This window comes from Diadema antillarum, unplaced genomic scaffold, assembly GCF_040938485.1.
Source record: "Diadema antillarum isolate AM-2024a unplaced genomic scaffold, OU_Dant_1.0 scf00000039, whole genome shotgun sequence".
NCBI lineage: Eukaryota > Metazoa > Echinodermata > Echinoidea > Diadematoida > Diadematidae > Diadema > Diadema antillarum.
The window spans coordinates 2477147-2485789 of record NW_027270928.1 but is presented as its reverse complement, the minus strand read 5'-3'; positions in this window follow the sequence as shown (position 1 = coordinate 2485789).

Genomic DNA, 8643 nt, shown 5'->3' with positions numbered 1-8643 from the left:
CTGAATAAAATATTTGTTTACTGTTATTATAAGAGCATATTGTCAACAGTACTTAAATAGTACGAAAATATCAATGCCAGAATTGTTGTAATGTTCAGATAATATCCATTTAGCCGTGTGTACCAAGTAGGCCTATACGGTAACAAGAAACAATACACATACACACACACAGAGTTGGTCACGCAGAAAAAAAAAATCACAAACATGCACTATAATAGAAACACAAGATACACATTATGGCAAGAACGATGGACACACGTGACATTCACATCGCAACATAGAACAGGCAGAAGGGAGAAGCGAGACTAACTCTTTATAGAGAAGAAGGGTAAGAAAAAAAAAGGACACTAAGAGAAAAAGAGGTCTGTGAACAAACATCGTCAGGACAAAAGAGAGGTTAACAATCATTTCATAAACAATGCATGTATAGTATTGTATGTCGACAGCAGATACTTTCTCAGTTTATACTTAAATGTATTACAACGACCTTAGCAATACATAACACATTAGATTATAAACATATTTAAGTGATATACTGTATCCACGCATGTTATTTATACATTTGAATATTTGTTGTAAACTTTTAATTTGTTCTATCATATCCTATAAGGCTAGTGGAAAACGTATTCAACACTAGCAGAAGAACAGGAAACTTTGATGTATAATAACAATACTGACTATAATATTGATAATAAAAGAACATGCTTCCAGCCTTAGATGGAATTTGATTGGTAATAAATCACTTGTAAATTTGAGTTGTGAAGCTCTGGCCATCCACCTCTATAACTGATCAACAGTGAAAGCCTCGAGATGTTTTTATTTAGTGTCATTACTTGGCATTGCGGGAAAAAAAAATTCTTTAAAAGGGACAATTGTACTCCGCATGCCCCTGCTCTAATGTTCGCCATTTCTGCACTCCCTGATCTTTTGTATCACAATTTTTTTCATCGTTCAAGGAACTTTCGCCACCACATACTATAAATGATGTCCTGTGAAAAGGCATGCTCGGAAATTCTCGAGAGTTGGGGCAACTGTCTCTGTTGTCCACTGCCATCACGGCTGCGCGATTTTGCACCCAAGAAAACATGGTTTAACTTGACTCCTGCGTGGCTGATTGAAAACTGTCAGTCCATTTAGGACCACTTTGCTCGCACTACACTTAGAATTTGATCGCCTTCACTGAGTCTGAAAACGTTTGCGATATCTTCTAATCACCGATCACAAGCAAGGAATAATGCATCAGAGCCACATTGCTACCCTTTATCCCGTGCTGCACGAAGATAAAACGCAATCTTCGCATAAAATCTGATGTTAAAGCCACAGCTTACAAAACGTTGGTTCGACCAATTGTTGAGTATGCTTCCACAGTTTGGGACCCATCTACCAAGAACCTAATCCACCAAGTGGAAATGGTCCAGAGAAGAGCTGCGCGATTCACTTTAAATCGCTACCATAACACCTCGAGTGTCACCAAAATGCTACAAGAACTTAATTGGACCACTCTGGAACAGCGCAGAGAAAATGACAGGCTAATTATGATGTACAAAATACACAATAATCTCACTCCTCTTTCAGCACAGGACTATATCATCAAACAGGCTACTCAGTTAACGAGAGCCTCGCAACCACACTCCTACCAGGTACCATATTCGAGAACTGAATCGCATCGCCATTCTTTCTTCCCAAGAACTGTAAGGAACTGGAATTCCCTGTCGTCAGAAATTGTTTCAGCGCCATCTGTGGGATCATTTCGAAACCGTCTAACGGTTGATCACAGTGGCTAGTATTTTCGTCAAATTTTCTATGTGCTTGTAAATATCTGTATATAAATTGTATTATAATGTAAATAGCACCAGTCTGCAAGAATCTTCAGTCTATTGAAGGAGGCAGACTTAATCAGAAGAAGAAGAAGAAGAAGATTTATCAGGATGGACACGCTAGCGTCAAGACTGTCTTCTATCACGACGGTACAGTGTTGGACACTGATACAATATTAGTATGTCGGGCTACACAACCAACCCTTCTGCGGTGTCAGTGTTTACTCTATAGTTTTATCAAGTTATGTATACCATAACATCGTGATGTATACGTTTCATTTAATTTGTTATGTGCAGTGTTTATAACAAATTGTGATCTGCAAAATAAATCGGCAACATTTTTTTTTTTTTTGTCGTTTATAGAGAAAGTCATGTACGAAGAATCTCTATTCAGAGCAGACTCAGCTCAGAAGCCTGGGTTGGATATATCACTCCTCGATGTACATTCAGCGATATCTCTCGTGATAGATTTCGATGATGACAAGCTGCGGCACGAGTTGAATGAACCATTCTGGTCCCTTGCTCCCCGACCTCCGAAGCATGACACAAGTTAAGTGATCACTCAGTGCTTTATCTCGCTACCTGCTGACTTAGACCATGTCTGCGACGAATGCACATTTCCTAACATATTACTGTCTTCACCGCGACTGACTTCTCATCTTCTACAAGAAAAAAAGAAAGTAGTTATAACCACGCAAGAGAAAAAAAAAAATCTACAAACAAGCAAAAAGAAGCAGCAGGAAGAGGCCTTGAATTGAGAAGACTAGTTCGGTCCACCCCCTCGACTACGAAAAAAAAAAAAAAAAAAGATCTTTGATACGTGTACCAGAATTAAACATGAATGGCTTGGCAGAAAGTCAAGTTTAGTCATAAGGCCAAGACGTGCCTCTGTTTAGACATCATGCATCTGCAGAAATCACTTGCCAAATGTATCAAAAGGTGTACCTCTCTGAACGCAAAACTCCAGAACAAAGAACAACGTGGCACAGGTATGTGAAGGTAAGATTATGGTAAAGGCAAAGAGGCGAACACTTTACTGATCAAATATTACAACTCAGCATGGTACTGAATTTTAACTCCTGACCTCACTAAAAGATGCATTGCACGTCGAGAGAAAATAGCAGGCGATGCATTTGGCATCTTCATGACTGCGCAATTTTGCTTTATGTTATTGGGATGTTTTAATGCATTCTTCTCTGATGCTCAGAACCGTCCCTACGTAAAACAGGTAGAACTATAAATGTATACAAGGGTTGGAAAAGGAGGGCTATGACTCATTTGAGACTGCAAGAAATGGCCGGAAATCTTGTGTTCACTTAATGTTATTAGATTCGAGCTATTTTCGCACGAACACATGTGACTATTTCCTCGGTTGCCATGGCAACGCGGGTAGGATATAATGCGGGCAATCAGCTAAGCACTCTAGCCCTTTTATGTCTATGTCACATGTATATCGCATCAAATTTCACGATCACTACTTTCCACCGAAATGGACCACAAATCGCGCCCACATGTCATGTTGAACCACAAATAGGCCTATTATACTTCATTCGCAATTTTGCATTCTGTCACTTCTTTCTTTCTTTCTTTTCTCCTTCTTTTTTTTTTTTTTTTTACTTTAGACTACACAAAATGACTAGTCAACCTATTTCACACACATATTTTTTTTTTTCGGTACACAATTACGACATATCGACATCCTACCTTATTACTTCTCTCTCAGCAGCAACTACTGTCTCTGATGGCTTTGTGTGTTTGTTTGTTCTTTTACTATAAGGCCGTCATATCTTATCTGCCCCTTTTTATATCCTTCTTTTCATACACGTCATTTCATTTTACTCATCATCTGAGCTCAGAGAGAAGAATCAATCCTCTTCATGATGAGCATGGTGTCTTTAAATTGCCATACGATGATTTTTTTTTTCGTGAGTTCTTTAGAAGCCGAACAGGTCCATATAAACGAGGTTTGGGCTGTCGCCTGTTACAAAGTATCAACATAGCATGGAGCTACGAACCTTTTTTTCTTTTAAACGCTTTCGTTTTTATGGATTCACGCTCATAAACTGAAAGAAAAAATACAAACTTTAATACTCATCATGATCTGGCGAGAATGCCGATTTGTCTACAGAATTTCCTCAATTACTCGTTATTTGATCATTCCTCGTAATACTCTTCCCATCTTTACAGAGCACAATAAATGGATTGACGGATTCATAGAGTAAGGCATGGACGAATGTAAGATCAATGCATTGAAGCTTACATCTATTTGCCTGTCTTTTTTTCCCTCAGTTTATTCATTTATCATCTACATGAATGTCTACAACTCGTTTCTATTTCATCTTCTTGTAGTATACTTTGAATGTAAGTTTCTTTGCTGTAGTACTATATTCGTATACTTCCTCTTGGTCTGAGGATCCCCCCAGCTTTGTTAGGGCATATTTTTATTTCTTGAATCTAAGTATAATAGTTACAGTTCTTTATTCTGAAGGTTTGTTATACCGAAGGTTGATTGATCCGAAAGTGAAATGAGGTCCGTTGTTCCAAAGGTTTCGTTAATCCGAAAACGAAATGAAGTTCGTGATTGCGAAGGTTCGTCAGTACGCACCTTCTTTTTATTTTCGGATTAACGAATTTACCTTCGGAACACCATCTTACATCAGTTGCAGGTATTGGGTCTTCTGAATTTCGTCGATAACAAACAAACAAACAAACAAACAAACGAGTATTTGCATGCTTATTTATTATCAGCGTTATTTTTCCGGGGGTGGGGGGGGGGGGGGGGTGACTAAAGTGTTGTCAGCTGCTGTCACCTGAAGTGGATCCCACTTCATCCAACCCCTTCCCCCTCACCCTTGCCATTTACCCACCCTGTTCTACCCTAACCGGCGGCCTCTCGAAGCTCTTGCTGTTACGGTCCAGTTATTCGCTCGGTCGCTCACCCCAACAGCCTCAGCGGTTAACAGGGACGGTCATCGAATTTTAATCGCTAATGGATGGATGTCATTACCGGCAGTCAGATGTTGCATACCACGTTGACTCTGGAGTCAATTAGGACGATGTATATAGGAAAGTCATGTCATGTATACCAAGTGGGTGGCCGGTGAAAGTTAAAAACATCAGAAGCATAATAGCATGGAGAGAATGGAAAATAAATAGTGATATGTTCGCGAGTCTGCTCGAAGCTAAATGGGCATGAACTAGGAGATAACGGGATAAGTGGACTAATTATGCTTGTTTGTTGTTGTTGTATTTATTTTGTTTGTTTTTTTATTGGAGGGAGGGGTACAAGCTTTAAAAAAGAATGGATTTTAGAATAGGATGTAGTTTGGAAATAAAAGATAGGCCTACGGCTATGCGGCGATGAAATTACACATAATCATCTATAACTATTTATCCTTTTATTTTTCTAGAACTATCCCCATAAAAGGCTATAATGTGTAAGAATACAGACATAACTTTCATATATCTCCCTTCACAATATTAAAAAGAAATGCTTGTGAAAAACATAAGAATAAATGCTCTCTAGTTAATATATAGTTGCAGCCTTTTATATCATGACAGAACTATAGACGTAGATTGTGCAAATTAATGATTCTTGTGCTCCGAATCGACGTAGGTAAACACCGACTATTTCATAAGTAATAGCCATGATAAAAAAACAAACAAAACATGGGTTTATTATACACCCGGCGAGTATTTATTGATGCCCATAATTTTGTACCATGGCTATTAGATACACTAAATTAACTTTTCACGATGTTTCGTATATTCTTTGAATACATGTTTAAAATGTATACTTTGCGTTGGGTTGCACCGAAGACAATAAAAGAAAGTAAAATTAGAAGAGAGAAAGGGAAAAAGCATGTATATGTATCATGTCCTTTAAACTACTTTTTTTTTTGTTCATGCTTCTTGTAAGTTACCTATACATAACATGCGTTTATGAATATCGAAAAAAGTGTAATAGTAATGCAGTCACCATGCTTGACTGGTTGTTTGAAATACAATATTGTTGTATGACAGTTGGGGCCTATTACTTGTCGATCCCCGTCCTCTGATCCTCTCCTGCCGCCATGCATAGCTCACATTCAGCCGGGGATAGGAACGTCACGGGATACACTGGATGGTTGACATTACGATCCCGTTACGATCAATCAGTCCCTGGACCATCTACATCTGTATTAGTCCAAGAACGAAGATCAAGAGCTACATATATCAGCTGGCGTTGCAGTTTCGTGGCATGCTACGACTGCAAAGGTACCGAGTGGTGAAAAAGAAGAGTAGGTCACCTCTGTCACAGCTCTATCTGGCATCTAGTGACTTTGCAATGTGTTCATAGACTCGAGCTTTCACTGATAGACGTCAATTCTATTTAGCTTTGAAATGGTAGATAATTCCACAACGTACTCATGTATACATCGATGATAGAGTAATTATAGATTACTAAACGAGTAGAATGTTTGAAGTTTGATTAACAACGGACATTATCATCGAGGAGAGAGTTCATGGAATTATACTTTCACATTAACATGTTGACACACATCTGAAGTGATGATGTCATCAATTTACAACGCGCTCATTGGTTGGTGCAAAGTTATGTTTTAGGTCAATCGTTAGGCAGATAATATAAGGATTTTTTTTCTTCACTGTTCACTCAATCAGAAATAAATGTAAAAATAAAAAAAAAATCAAAGAGGAGGAACATGAGGTTGAAAAGTGAACACGCCCATATTTGCAGACCTGAGTTTACCGACTGAAATTGAACATAAAAATGCAAAAAAAAAAAGAAGAAGAGAAAACTCCCAAAGAGATCTTAGCCATGAAATTTGGCTAAGCATGACGCAAAAGGATATTGTAATAAAACACGTGTAGGTCAGACATGCTATAAGCATCGAATATTTTGAAGTATCTATTTGATCAAACTGAATAAAGAGATGGAAGAAAGTAAGGCCTATCAGTCTCATCAATTAAGGCTGCCCATTAATCGTTATCTAGAAAGAGCTTGGTAAAATATCGAGTTTGTCCAGCACTGTTTTACGTTCATTCATAATTCTAGATAATTAAGCAAGAGCTTCACTATACCTTGAGCAACTGTACGGCTTTTGCTTGTATAACACTCTTGCAAGAGCCTGTAACTATAGCAATGATTATGTTCCACTATAAAACAGATGAAACATTTCTCGTTTCTCCCTTGAAAATTCTAACAGCTCTCTTAAAAATCTCTCCCCCACTGTGATTCAAAGTAATTCAATGACCACAAGCCACGGGGTTCCTCGTAAGTGTCAATTTGCAACAACTGTAATTTCTTCTTTTCCATAATAATCTGTTCCATTGATGTAGTGCAATGTAGTATATAAGTGAAATATCATTGGGTGTTTCTATTTTTTTACCAGTCAGTATTTGCTGCCAGAAGGTTGGTAATCTGAATAAGCTCTCGCCCCTTGGCAAGGAAGCACAACAGTAATGAAACAGCGAACCAAGCAGAATTCAGTTTAATAGAAAACAAGTATCTTTATGACCGAACACAAAGAGCCAGAGCCGGTTTGTAGCTAGAATGAAAAAAAAGACAACAAAAGAGATGTGGGCTTTCTAAGAAAAACTTTTATTCATATCAAGAGAAAGTGGGAAAAGAGATGACGGATAATAAGGTGAATTCGATGAAATGGGGAGATCAATGAAGTGGAGGGAGAGAGATAGAGACCAAAGACGGTCCTTCGATCATTAGGTCTCTGGTTCGATTTCTGGCAGCATTGGTTGTGTAATTAGGCTAGGCACTTCATTTTCATCGCCTATAATAATTCTATAGTCGGTCCAACGGTAGATCATAAGCATGTAGGTGTTTCCTTCAATAGTGGCCAGGCAAATAAGGCCAAACACAAACACAAATTAAAGTCGAAAACATTATTTCGACATAAAGACGCATGAGTTTTCGTCAAATGTAGTGACATCGGTGGATGGCTGAAGAGCGTTAACTGGCCGTCGTCTGGTTAGCTGTCAATGCTTAGAAAGGAAAAAGAATGGAGATGTCGAGATGATACCCTGTATTCATTTCTCGGAAGACGCCAATGTTGCATGGGCTCTTCAGTCGTTCTTATACAATCTTCACATGAATTTTGACAAAACTCCGATTTTAATTTCTTTGAATAGCCGAATGCAATCCCTGGATGCAATAATTACGACTATTAGCTGCTCCTTTGGCTGGTGGTGCCATGGTAACGCGAATTCATATTTCAACAAAACTCAGACGGTAGAGGGCGATGGATGTCCTTTTAGGTTACACTTCGTTATTCCGAGGGTTCATTATTCAAAAGATTCGTTAATCCGAAAATGAAATAAGGTTTTATATTCCACATACTAAGAATGTTGCAATAGGATTGGTCCAGAGCTGATCACGTGATGAAGCGTAGTTTTGCCCATCACATCACCTGAGAAGAAAAGTTCGTTACACTCTATGTTGATGGTCCCTTTTGTTTCGCTGATCTCCACGCAGTCCACACAGTCCTAATGCAAGATGAGTACGCGCGAAATAAAAGTGCGTTGCACTGTGGACTATCATATGACCTAGGTCACTTGATAGTACACAGTGCAACGCACTTTCACTTCGGTGTCGCGCGGTGCGCGCGGGAAATTCATTGTTTTGTCATCTACGCGCACAGGTAGCCTAAGCCCTAAGGATACCTAAAGACAGCTAAAACGGTTTCAGATGTGGAATAAAATGGGAATTTCTAGGACCCTAGATGTGGAATATAAAGCAAATAATCAACTTTTAGTTTCAGGCCATGAGACAAACTATCACTTCCTCGGCGATCTGAATGTGTACGCTATC